The sequence below is a fragment of the Schistocerca gregaria genome, chromosome 11 (genome assembly GCF_023897955.1).
Source record: "Schistocerca gregaria isolate iqSchGreg1 chromosome 11, iqSchGreg1.2, whole genome shotgun sequence".
NCBI classification, from domain to species: domain Eukaryota; kingdom Metazoa; phylum Arthropoda; class Insecta; order Orthoptera; family Acrididae; genus Schistocerca; species Schistocerca gregaria.
The window spans coordinates 45,439,019-45,452,784 of NC_064930.1; the positions used below are offsets into that span (position 1 = coordinate 45,439,019).

Sequence of the window (13,766 nt, forward strand, 5' to 3'; positions counted from 1 at the left end):
GACAACATCGATGTACTGTGGAGACCTCACGCCCCACGTGTTGAGCAATTCGGCGGTACGTCCACCCGGCCTTCCGCATGCCCACTATACGCCTTCGCTCAAAGTCCGTCAACTGCACATATGGTTCACTTCCACGCTGTCGCGGCATGCTACCAGTGTTAAAGACTGCGATGGAGCTCCGTATGCCACGGCAAACTGGCTGACACTGACGGCGGCGGCGCACAAATGCTGCGCAGCTAGCGCCATTCGACGGCCAACACCGCGCTTCCTGGTGTGTCCGCTGTGCCGTGCGTGTGATCATTGCTTGTACAGCCCTCTCGCAGTGTCCGGAGCAAGTATGGTGGGTCTGACACACCGGTGTCAATGTGTTCTTTTTTCCATTTCCAGGAGTGTATTTAAGTTAGTATGTCATTAGGCATCGTTACAATTTAAAAATGCGTTACCATACATACAAAACTCTTCCTTGAACGTCTCACGTTGGCGTATGACTCAGTCACGAAGCTCAATTATTAATGAAACACACCTGCCATCATCTGTGCCCATTAATAAACATAGAGGTGCGATTTTCGTGACTTATTGTCTTTTCACGTCTCAAGGAGTTTTGAATAGTACATTCTTTTAATTTAAAACAAGAGACTTTCTTATTTTATTGATAATAACATAGTTATCTTTCAGTTATGGTAATAGTTATATACTTCTAGATCATATAATGCATGCAATATACTTCATAGACTTTTTATTTAAGAGTGTAGCTAGTATGTGATTTTTATCTAGGTGCCTTAGGTTGTAAACTGCTTCCATATATAATTTATTTTTAAGGCTGAAAGCAAGGTCATATCTATCTCCAGTACTGAGTAAATGCGCTTGATGCCGTGGACGCAGATAACCACATATCCAGTGGCGTATACATCCGTACCGATTCGACCTGTGTCCCATCTTGCTGTGTGTGGTATGAAATCGTAATTCACTAAACATGTAGTGTCATTCACTGGTAATAATACATTGATATCACCTTACATCGAAGTCAAATGTAAACGAACTTTGTAATTTCGAGCACATGCTCTGTTTCAGATTAAGCAAGCTGCTTTCTCATTCTTTCCTTGAGATCAAAAGGGAAGATAAAGAGTATTTTTTTATTGACGTCATTTACGTAAAATAAATTCATCTTACTGCGACGTAATGGATTACAAGAGGGTCGCCCACAAAGTAAGTTCCGTTTCTATATCAGTCCGCGGCAGCGCTGCGATCGCAGTTGCGAGCATGTGCGGCAGCTACTCTGACTCAAGGAGAAGACATGTACGCCATTTTCAGATCGCTGCTGCCGACTTGTGCTTTGTAGCGCTTCTTTATAATGTCAGCCGCAATTGAAAATGCCGCCGCGTGTGAAATGAGAGCTGTGATTCGTTTCTAAACTCAAAGAAAGTTAAACCAAAGGAAATTCATCGGCAAATCTGCGAGATTTATGGACAAAATGCTATGAGTGATTCAATGGCTGGAAGACGGTTCAGACTTTTCAACAAAGGACGCGACCAAGTGTACGATGAAGGACGGAGTGCACGCCCGTCTGCGGTCACTGATGAACTGGTTCACACGACTGGAGAGAGGATTAAGCACAACCGTAACTTTACACTCGGTGCCCTTGCTATGGGAGTTCCGCAAATCTCACGATCACTAATTCGTGAAATTGTTACTGAAACAATAAAATTTCGAAAACTTTGCTCACGTTGGGTACCCAAAATTCTTACTGAACAACACAAAAAACAACAGATGGGCAGTGCACTTCAGTTTTTGACACGCAAAAATCGAGAAGGCGATGGTTCTCTTTCTCGGATAGTCACGGAGGATGAAACTTGGGTATCGTACGACACCGCTGAAACAAAACGGCACTCAATGGAATTGAGGCACACTTCATCCCCAACGAAAATTAAGCCTAAGCAAATCTTGACACCTCGAGAAGTCATGTGCACAGTTTTTTTGGACAGAAAAGGCATTTTGATGATTGATTTCTCCACCACGAGGCCAAACAATCAACGCACACGGTTACTGCGAGACCATTAAGAAATTGCGCCGCGCTATACAGAACAAGCGCCGAGGATTACTGTCAAAAGGTGTTGTTTTTTTTTTTTTTTTTTCACGATAATGCCAGACCTCAGACGGCGAATCTGACCAAACAACTCTTACCGGAATTTCACCGGGATGCGTTTGATTATCCTCCGTACAGCCCGGACCTCGGTCCTTGCGACTTTCAACTCTTCTTACACCTAAAATCTGTCCTCGGTGGTCAACACTTTAACGATGATGACGAGCTGAAAAAACATCATTATCGTAGATGTAGATGAGACTCGAATGTGTCGAGGAAAATGTAAATATATTTAAATCAGTAACACTGCAATATCACAGATAACTGTCGGTGAGAGATACACCATTGCAAATGCAAAGTGCTTGTATATTAATAACCGGTGTAACCGCCAGATTGTTGAATGCAAGCGCGCAAACGTGCATGTTTTGTGCTGTTTGGGTCCCGGATGTTCATTTATGGGATGGAGTTCCACGCCTGTTGCACTTGGTCCGAGAATACAGGGACGGGTAAGGCTGTTGGTGGATGACGCTGGAGTAGCCATCTGATAATGTCCCATATGTGCTCGATTGGAGACATAAGGTAACTTACCACGCCAAGGTAACATGTCGACACTCTGCAGAGCAAGATGCTTTAAAGCAGCGCGAAGGGGTCGAGCGCTATCCTTTTGGAAAGCGTCCCTGTTCGTGAGTGGCAGCACAGCAGGTCGAATCAACACACTGACGTGGCTGCGTGGCTGCGTGGGATAACCACGCGAGCGCTCCATCCAAAGCCTCACAAAAGCCCTTAACTTGTACACTATTGGCCATTAAAATTGCTACACCACGAAGATGACGTGCTACAGACACCAAATTTAACCGACAGGAAGAAGATGCTGTGATATGCAAATGATTAGCTTTTCAGAGCATTCATACAAGGTTGGCGCCGGTGGCGACACCTACAACGTGCTGACATGAGAAAGTTTCCAACCGATTTATCATACACAAACAGCAGTTGACCGGCGTTGCCTGGTGATACGTTGTTGTGATGCCTCGTCTAAGGAGGAGAAATGCGAACCATCACGTTTCCGACTTTGAAAAAGGATTGTAGCCTATCGCGATTGCGGTTTATCGTATCGCGACATTGCTGCTCGCGTTGGTCGAGATCCAATGACTGTTAGCAGAATATGGAATCGGTGGGTTCAGGAGGGTAAAACGGAACGCCGTGTTGGATCCCAACCGCCTCGTATCACTAGCAGTCGAGTTGACAGGCATCTTATCCGCACGGCTGTAACGGATCGTGCAGCCACGTCTCGATCCCTGAGTCAACAGATGGGGATGTTTGCAAGACGAGAACCATCTGAACGAACAGTTCGACGACGTTTGTAGCAGCATGAACTACACTCCTGGAAATTGAAATAAGAACACCGTGAATTCATTGTCCCAGGAAGGGGAAACTTTATTGACACATTCCTGGGGTCAGATACATTACATGATCACACTGACAGAACCACAGGCACATAGACACAGGCAACAGTGCATGCACAATGTCGGCACTAGTACAGTGTATATCCACCTTTCACAGCAATGCAGGCTGCTATTCTCCCATGGAGACGATCGTAGAGATGCTGGATGTAGTCCTGTGGAACGGCTTGCCATGCCATTTCCACCTGGCGCCTCAGTTGGACCAGCGTTCGTGCTGTATGTGCAGACCGCGTGAGACGACGCTTCATCCAGTCCCAAACGTGCTCAATGGGGGACAGATCCGGAGATCTTGCTGGCCAGGGTAGTTGACTTACACCTTCTAGAGCACGTTGGGTGGCACGGGACACATGCGGACGTGCATTGACCTGTTGGAACAGCAAGTTCCCTTGCCGGTCTAGGAATGGTAGAACGATGGGTTCGATGACGGTTTGGATGTACCGTGCACTATTCAGTGTCCCCTCGACGATCACCAAAGGTGTACGGCCAGTGTAGGAGATCGCTCCCCACACCATGAGGCCGGGTGTTGGTCCTGTGTGCCTCGGTCGTATGCAGTCCTGATTGTGGCGCTCACCTGCACGGCGCCAAACACACATACGACCATCATTGGCACCAAGGGAGAAGCGACTCTCATCGCTGAAGACGACACGTCTCCATTCGTCCCTCCATTCACGCCTGTCGCTACACCACTGGAGGCGGGCTGCACGATGTTGGGGCGTGAGCGGAAGAAGGCCTAACGGTGTGCGGGACCGTAGCCCAGCTTCATGGAGACGGTTGCGAATGGTCCTCGCCGATACCCCAGGAGCAACAGTGTCCCTAATTTGCTGGGAAGTGGCGGTGCGGTCCCCTACGGCACTGCGTAGGATCCTACGGTCTTGGCGTGCATCCGTGCGTCGCTGCGGTCCGGTCCCAGGTCGACGGGCACGTGCACCTTCCGCCGACCACTGGCGACAACATCGATGTACTGTGGAGACCTCACGCCCCACGTGTTGAGCAATTCGGCGGTACGTCCACCAAGCCTCCCGCATGCCCACTATACGCCCTCGCTCAAAGTCCGTCAACTGCACATACGGTTCATGCCCACGCTGTCGCGGCATGCTACCAGTGTTAAAGACTGCGATGGAGCTCCGTATGCCACGGCAAACTGGCTGACACTGACGGCGGCGGTGCACAAATGCTGCGCAGCTAGCGCCATTCGACGGCCAACACCGCGGTTGCTGGTGTGTCCGCTGTGCCGTGCGTGTGATCATTGCTTGTACAGCCCTCTCGCAGTGTCTGGAGCAAGTATGGTGGGTCTGAGACACCGGTGTCAATGTGTTTTTTTTTCCATTTCCAGGAGTGTATCAGCTCGGAGACCGTGGCTCCGGTTATCTTTGACGGTGCATCACAGACAGGAGCGCCTACGATGGTGCACTCGAACCTGGGTGCACGAATCGGAAAACGTCATTTTTTCGGATGACTCCAGGTTCTATTTACAGCATCACGATGGTCGCAACCCGTGTTTGGCGACATCGCGGTGAACGCACATTGGAAGTGTGTATTCTTGATCGCCATAGTGGCATATCACTTGGTGTGATGGTATGGGGTGCCTTCGGTTACACGTCTCGGTCATCTCTTGTTCGCGTTCACGGCACTTTGAACAGTGTTACGACCCGTGACTCTAGCCTCCATTCGATCCCTCCGAAACTCTACATTTCAGCAGGATAATGCACGACCGCATGTTGCAGGTCCTGTACGGGCCTTTCTGGATACAGAAAATGTTCGACTGCTGCCCTGGCCAGCACATTCTCCAGATCTCTCACCAATTGAAAACGTCTGGTCAATGGTGGCCGAGCAACTGGCTCGTCAAAATACGCCAATCACTACTCTTGATGAACTCTGGTATCGTGTTGAAGCTGCATGGGCAGCTGTACCTGTGCACGCCAACCATGCTCTGTTTGACTCAATGCCCAGACGTATCAAGGCCGTTATTATGGCCAGAGCTGGTTATTCTGGGTACTGATTTGTCATGATCTATGCACCCAAATTGGGTGAAAACGTAATCACATGTCAGTTCTAGTATAATATATGTGTCCAATGAATACCCGTTTATCATCTGTATTTCTTCTTGGTGCAGCAATTTTAATGGCCAGTAGTGTATTTACAGTGCCTCTAGCACATAGACAGATTGGTTGCAGGCCCTCAAGTGGCGTACTTCTAACCAACATACGGCCATAATTGTGAAAGAGGCACAACTGGCTTTCTTTAGGAAACACAACACAACGTACCTCCACCGCAGCCTCCAATGGCCCTCACTTGACACCACTTAAGTTGCAAATAACATTGGTCTGCAGCCACTGGAGCGCGCGCTACAGGACATCTGGCTCCGAGTCGTGCCATAAGTGACAGATTTGTCGCGGTGCCAACTGCTGCTCAAATTGCTCCTGCAACTGCCGCACGATGCGCCAAAGCTCTACGCTAAACGCCTTCGTCTTCCCTCTTGGTGTTGCCGTCTGGTTTTCTGGAGCACTTACCTTGCGATTGTACATTTCATTACCACCGCTGCCAGAAATCATGTACAATGGCTACGTTCCCGCCAAGTCTTTCTGCAGTATCGCAGAAGGAACATATAGCTAGAATGAAGTTTTCACTCTGCAGCGGAGTGTGCGCTGATACGAAACTTCGTGGCAGATTAGAACTGTGTGCCGGACCGAGACTCGAACTCGGGACCTTTGCCTTTCGCGGGCAAGTGCTCTACCAACTGAGCTACCCGAGCACGACTCACGGCCCGTCCTCACAGTTTTTCTTCCACAAGGCAAAGGTCCCGGGTTCGAGTCTCGGTCCGGCACACAGTTTTAATCTGCCAGGAAGTTTGAACATCTAACAACTTGTAGCCTTCATACACCAACTCGTCCAGCAACAGTGAGGCGTTCACAATGGCATCTTTGTCGGCTTACAGGCATTCTTGAGTGACATCGACTTGCTACGTCCAATCTCAAAGGTAACTGAAGCTGACGACCGTTACATCGTGTATTTAAAGGAAACCTGATCTGTACTAGCGCCACCCGTATGCGACTGGCGTGTAATTTCAACAGACATAATCTTTCCGATGTAGAAACATGCATGCCGACTTCCATATATGTAGCACAACTCCTACTCGGTGTTGCGACTTTTTCTTCTGGCAATGCATGTACTGCGGTAACACTAATACAATTCACGTTACCACCATTACCTTGTGGTAATAATCTATTTTAATACAACATAAAGTGTCTGTAACACGAGTGCGCTTATATAAACATGAATTAGTAAGATATTACAGAGCTTGGACGTCAAAACACTTTTTTTTTTTTTACTTGAGATACTGTCACACGCACGTAGTGTGGAAATGTTGCCTTTCATAAATAAAACTGTGTATTCACAAAAACCAAAAAGTATTTGTTGGCAGCGAAAGGAGACATTAACAGTCTTTCAACTTCACACTCATGCTATGTCGTCCTGGATGTAATGAGACGTCGTTCGATGAAGGGTTTATGTTGAGATTTCCTTACTGATTTCCAATATGGCTGCTTGCAGATCTGCCAACCACGAATTCGGCCTTCAGCAACGGCCACTAGAACTGTGGAGTAAGGCAGCCTTCAGTTAGCGGCCGCCCGCATTGCCGGCGACCTAGCGAACAGCTATGGTGTTTAAATTACATGTTTTGTTCGAGTCCACTAGGAAAGATAAATCAGGACGTAAAACTGGAAATTACCTCCAATTTTCGAGGCCAATGACTTCCCTGATCTCAAAACTGCAAATTAATACTCTTATCTCACAACTTGAGTGAAAAATCACTCTGAGTATTCAATGTAAATTGATGGGAAATATCAAGTGAATTTAGCAGGATAATTCTGTGCCATCCAGGGAGTAAATTGTCGCTCACAGGATTGTCAAATACTTTGTGCATTGCTACCAAGATTCAGTTACACACTCTAAGAAAAAAAAACTGCAACCAAGGAACGAATTATCGGGATGAGGCAGAAATCGGTAGATTTGATGTACGTGTAGAGACAAACAATGGTTATAATTTCATAAAAGTGGATAATTTACTCAAGACACAGAACTTCATAAACTGAGCAAGACAATAATACGCTAGTCCACCTATGGCCATTATTCAAGCATTTAATTAGCTTTACATAGCTTGATAAAGTTATTGGATGTCATCCTGAAAGAAATTCAGAGTCGGCATATATTTTCGGTATATATTTCAAGTTGGTCTTTCGAAACTGTAGTAGATCATAATTTTCCTTTCACTGTGTGTCCGATTCCACCAGGTTCAAATGGCTGTGAACACTATGCGACTTAACTTCTGAGATCATTAGTCGCCTAGAACTTAGAACTAATTAAACCTAACTAACCTAAGGACATCACACACATCCATGCCCGACGCAGGATTCGAACCTGTTACCGTAGCGGTCGCTCGGCTCCAGACTGTATCGCCTAGAACCGCACGGCCACTCCGGCCCGCTATTCCACTAGGGGTGGCATTGTGAATGGTATAACAAGATTTCCAATGTAAAGAAACAGCACACCAGTTGCGTTACAAACAATTTTTAACTCAATTAGTGTGCTATTTGTTCTCATCGGCATTCTACAAAAACAGCTACTGAAAATGATGAACGAAAATCTAAATCACAAAATCAGTCTTTGGCGTGGGCAGAAACGTGGGAGGTGGAATACTGACGTCATCGGTGCTTGGCGCTACCAATAGGAACTGCAGCTTTTAGCTTCACCACGCATTTTTGACACTACAACTCGAAAGGTCTCTGGCGTTGGCAGGAAAAAAAAAAACAAAAAAAAGCAGTGAAGTGGGCATGAAGTGTTTTGGACAAATCCGATAAGTGACGAAACCGAACGACAGACCCACCGGACAGCTTTTGTTGTGCCACTTACATGCAGTTACCATCGTTAGCAAAGTGGTTATCGCCAAGCGTGAACGTGCATCGGTTTCCTTTCAGTTTTTGTTCTAAGTGGCAGGCTGCTAGTTTGCTGATGTACAGAATCTCTAATAACAAATCAGTGCCGGTCTCTGTGGCCGAGCGGTTCTAGGCGCTTCAGTCCGGAACCGCGCTGCTGCTGCGATCGCAGGTTCGAATCCTGCCTCTGGCATGGCTGTGTGTCATGTCCTTAGGGTAGTAAGGCTTAAGTAGTTCTAAGCATACGGGACTGATGGTCTCAGATGTTAAGTCCCAAAGTGCTTAGAGCCACTTGAACCATTTGAATACATCAGTACTGAAATATACAACTCTAAAACCGGCAGTATATTTATGGTGTGAAGCCGATATTGTTATGGGCCAGAACGTCGATAATTTTTTCGTCGATATACTGATACCTCTCCTCTCTATATCAAGAGATGTTAACGATATTTCTTTAAATATCGATACATCGGAGTACCGATATTTTTGAAAATACCAACAGTCCTCTTTGAAACACTCAGCCGTTAATCCTTCGTCGAAGCAGCACTCTAAGGGTGTTTTAGATACATAAGGGAAGTATTTGGTGTCCCCGTATTGAAAAAATGGAAATTTGATTAATTTGGAGAATCGTGCCGTCGAGAAGTCGAAATACTCTCTATGCCATATGTTAATGACATTGTCACATGATACCCTAATTTTAGCTGTGGTAAATTTCACAAAATTTTTGTACGGACGGAAGAAGGAAACGTTGGCAGGTTGCGCAATGCCTGTGAACTTTGCTGGAATCAGCTTCTTGACGAATGCAATCGCGTCAGGAACTAGTGACTTGTATAGTTCATCATCTCTATTGACTGTCAAGAGGTCAACCGAAGGATGGTATTTAACTTTTTTCTTGTGTATCTGGCCACTCTACTTGTAGTGATTCTCCAACAGAAAAAGGTTCCTACTCATATTAGCAGATTTGCTAGCAAATGCCTTCATCTTCGGTAAATTTATATTCATATACGCAGAAACATGGCCGGTGGGCTACGATACATGGAGACAGAAATATCGTAGCAGCGCATCACCCACAATAATCCCAGTCATTGCCATATATAGGAACACGTGGTTGCTGGTATGGGTCCAACTGCTCCACAGACGTGCTTGCTTCCCTTCACTGCAAGAGTCCGTCCAGATCGTAACTATTTTATCAGATCTTGATTGGTAGACAGTAATCACATGTTTACTATTAAAATCAGTCTTGATCACGATTTATTTGTCAAGGTGACTGGTTTCGACCACTACTGTGGCCATCTTCAGACCATTGAGTAGGAACCTCTTTCTGTTGGAGAATCACTCAATGGTCTGAAGATGACCACAGTAGTGGTCGAAATGGTCACCTTGACAAATAAAACGTGATCGGGCGTCTCGGAGTGAACCAAAGCGCTGTTGTTCGGACGTGGAAGAGATACAGAGAGACAGGAACTGTCAATGACATGCCTCGCTCAGGCGGCCCAAGGGCTGCTACTGCAGTGGATGACCGCTACCTACGCGTTATGGCTCGGAGGAACCCTGACAGCAACGCCACCTTGTTGAATAACGCTTTTTGTGCAGCCACATGACGTCGTGTTACGACGCAAACTGTGCTGCAATAGGCTGCGTGATGCGCATCTACACTTCCGACGTCCATGTCGAGGTCCATCTTTGCAATCACGACAACATGCAGCGCGGCACAGATAGACCCAAAAACCTGCCGAATGGACCGCTCAGGATTGGCGTTCTCTTCACCGATGAGTGTCACAAGTCCCTTCAACCAGGCAATCAATGGAGACGTGTTTGGAGGCAAGCCAGTCAGGCTGAACGCCTTAAACGCAATGTCCAGTGCGTGCAGCAAGGTGTAGGTTCGCTGATGTTATGGGGTGGCATTATGTGGGGCCGACGTACGCCACTGGAAGGCGCTGTAACGGCTGTAAGATACTTGAGTGTCATCCTTGGACCGAGACTACAACCATATCGGCAGCATATTGGCGAGGCATTCGTCTTCATGGAAGACCATTTGCGTCCCATCATGCACATCATGTGAATGATTTCCTTCAGGATAACTACAGAGCTCGGCTACAGTGGCCAAATAAGAACCCTATGGAATGTGCCTGGAATAGACTGAAAAGAGCTGTTTATGGACGATGTGACCCACCAACATCTTAGGGATCTACGCCGAATCGGCGTTGACGAGTGGGACGAACTGGACCAACAGTGCCTTGATGAACATGTGGATAGTATACCACGACGAATACAGGCTGGATCAATGCAAGAGAAGGTGATACTGAGTATGAGAGATACGAGTCTGTTCAGGAATGTGGACTACGGATAATGTGCCACGACGAATACAGGCACTGATCGAGCCAAGAGGAGGTGCTTCTGGATATGAGAGGTACCAGTGTGTACAAGAATGTCGACTATAGATAGTATACCACGACGAATACAGGCATGGATCGAGGGAAGAGGAGGTGCTACTGGGTATGAGAGGTACCAGTGTGTACAGCAGTGTGGACTATGGATAGTATGCCACTACGAAAACAGGCATGGATCGAGTCAAGAGGAGGTGCTACTGGGTATGAGAGGTACCAGTGTGTACAGCAGTGTGGACTATGGATAGTATGCCACTACGAAAACAGGCATGGATCGAGGCAAGAGGAGGTGCTACTGGGTATGTGAGGTACCAGTGTGTACAGCAATGTGGACTATGGATAGTATACCATGACGAATACATGTATAGATCGAGGCAAGAGGAGGTGCTACTGGGTATGAGAGGTAGCAGTGTGTACAGCAGTGTGCACTATGGAGATTATGCCACGACGAATACAGGCATGGATCGGGGCTAGAGGAGGTGCTACTGGGTGTGAGAGGTACTAGTGTGTTCACCAGTGTGGACTATGGATAGTATGCCGTGACGAAAACAGCCATGGATCAAGGAAAGACGAGTTGCTACTGGGTATGAGAGGTACCAGTGTGTACAGCAATATGGACTATGGATAGTATGCCACGACGAATACAGGCATGGATCGAGGCAAGAAGAGGTGCTACTGGGTATGAGAGGTATCAGTGTGTACAAGAATGTCGACTATGGATAGTATATCACGACAAATACAGGCAGGGATCGAGGCAAGAGTAGTGCTACTGGGTATGAGAGGTATCAGTGTGGACAAGAATGTCGACTATGGATAGTATGCCACGAGGAATACAGGTATGGATTGAGACAAGAGGAGGTGCTACTGGGTGTGAGAGGTACCAGTGTGTACAGCAATGTGGACTATGGATAGCATACCACGACGAATACAGGTTCGAGGCAAGAGGAGGTGCTACTGGGTATGAAAGGTACCAGTGTGTACAGCAGTGTGGAATATGGATAGTATGCCACTACGAAAACAGGCATGGATCGAGGCAAGACGAGGTGCTACTGAGTATGAGAGGTACCAGTGTGTACAGCAATGTGGACTATGGATAGCATGCCACTACGAAAACAGGCATGGATCGAGGCAAGAGGAGGTGCTACTGGGTATGAGAGGTACAAGTGTGTACAGTAATGTGGACTATGGATAGTATACCACGACGAATACATGTATAGATCGAGGCAAGAGGAGGTGCTACTGGGTATGAGAGGTAGCAGTGTGTACAGCAGTGTGGACTAAGGATAGTATGCCACTACGAAAACAGGCATGGATCGAGGCAAGGGGAGGTGGTACTGGGTATGAGAGGTACCAGTGTGTACAAGAATGTCGACCATGGATAGTATATCACGACTAATACAGGCATGGATTGAGGCAAGAGGAGGTGCTACTGGGTATGAGAGGTACCAGTGTGTACAGCAGTGTGGACTATGGATAGTATGCCACTACGAAAACAGGCATGGATCGAGGCAAGAGGAGGTGCTACTGGGTATGAGAGGTACCAGTGTGTACAGCAGTGTGGACTGTGGATAGTATGCCACGACGAATACAGGCATGGATTGAGGCAAGAGGAGGTGCTACTGGGTATGATACGTACCAGTGTGTACAGCAGTGTGGACTATGGATAGTATGCCACTACGAAAACAGGCATGGATCGTGGCAAGAGGGGTGCTACTGGGTATGAGAGGCACCAGTGTGTACAGCAATGTGGACTATGGATAGTATACCACGACGAATACATGCATAGATCGAGGCAAGAGGAGGTGCTACTGGGTATGAGAGGTAGCAGTGTGTACACCAGTGTGGACTATGGAGAGTATGCCACGACGAATACAGGCATGGATCGGGGCTAGAGGAGGTGCTACTGGGTGTGAGAGGTACTAGTGTGTTCAGCAGTGTGGACTATGGATAGTATGCTGTGACGAAAACAGCCATGGATCAAGGAAAGAGGAGGTGCTACTGGGTATGAGAGGTACCAGTGTGTACAGCAAGATGGACTATGGATAGTATGCCACGACGAATACAGGCATGGATCGAGGCAAGAAGAGGTGCTACTGGGTATGAGAGGTATCAGTGTGTACAAGAATGTCGACTATGGATAGTATATCACGACAAATACAGGCAGGGATCGAGGCAAGAGTAGGTGCTACTGGGTATGAGAGGTATCAGTGTAGACAAGAATGTCGACTGTGGATAGTATACCACGACGAATACAGGCATGGATCGAGGCAAGAGGTGGTGCTACTGGTTGTGAGAGGTACCAGTGTGTTCAGCAGTGTGGACTATGGATAGTATGCCACTACGAAAACAGGCATGGATCGAGGCAAGAGGAGGTGCTACTGAGTATGAGAGGTACCAGTGTGTACAGCAATGTGGACTATGGGTAGCATGCCACGACGAATACAGGCATGGTTCGAGGCAAGAGGAGGTGCTACTGGGTATGAGAGGTACCAGTGTGGACAAGAATGTCGACTATGGATAGTATGCCACGAGGAATACAGGTATGGATTGAGACAAGAGGAGGTGCTACTGGGTGTGAGAGGTACCAGTGTGTACAGCAATGTGGACTATGGATAGCATGCCACGTCGAATACAGGTTCGAGGCAAGAGGAGGTGCTACTGGGTATGAGAGGTACCAGTGTGTACAGCAGTGTGGACTATGGATAGTATGCCACTACGAAAACAGGCATGGATCGAGGCAAGACGAGGTGCTGCTGGGTATGAGAGGTATCAGTGTGTACGTCAACCACGGATAGCATACCACGACGAATACTGGCATGGATCGAGGCAAGAGGAGGTGCTACTGGATATTAGAGGTACCGGTATGTACAGGAATGTGGTCTACCACCTTTGAAGGTCTCGCTGTTTG

The 13,766-nt window shown here is 47.3% G+C and overlaps 1 non-coding gene across 1 annotated transcript; it reads right to left on the reverse strand.

Annotated features, from left to right (window-relative positions):
* Nucleotides 1-6,218: 6,218 nt before the first annotated feature.
* Nucleotides 6,219-6,293, reverse strand: Trnas-cga (transfer RNA serine (anticodon CGA)). Its single transcript has one exon. It is a non-coding gene; the product is annotated as a tRNA-Ser (tRNA).
* Between the last annotated feature and the right edge of the window lie 7,473 nt (nucleotides 6,294-13,766).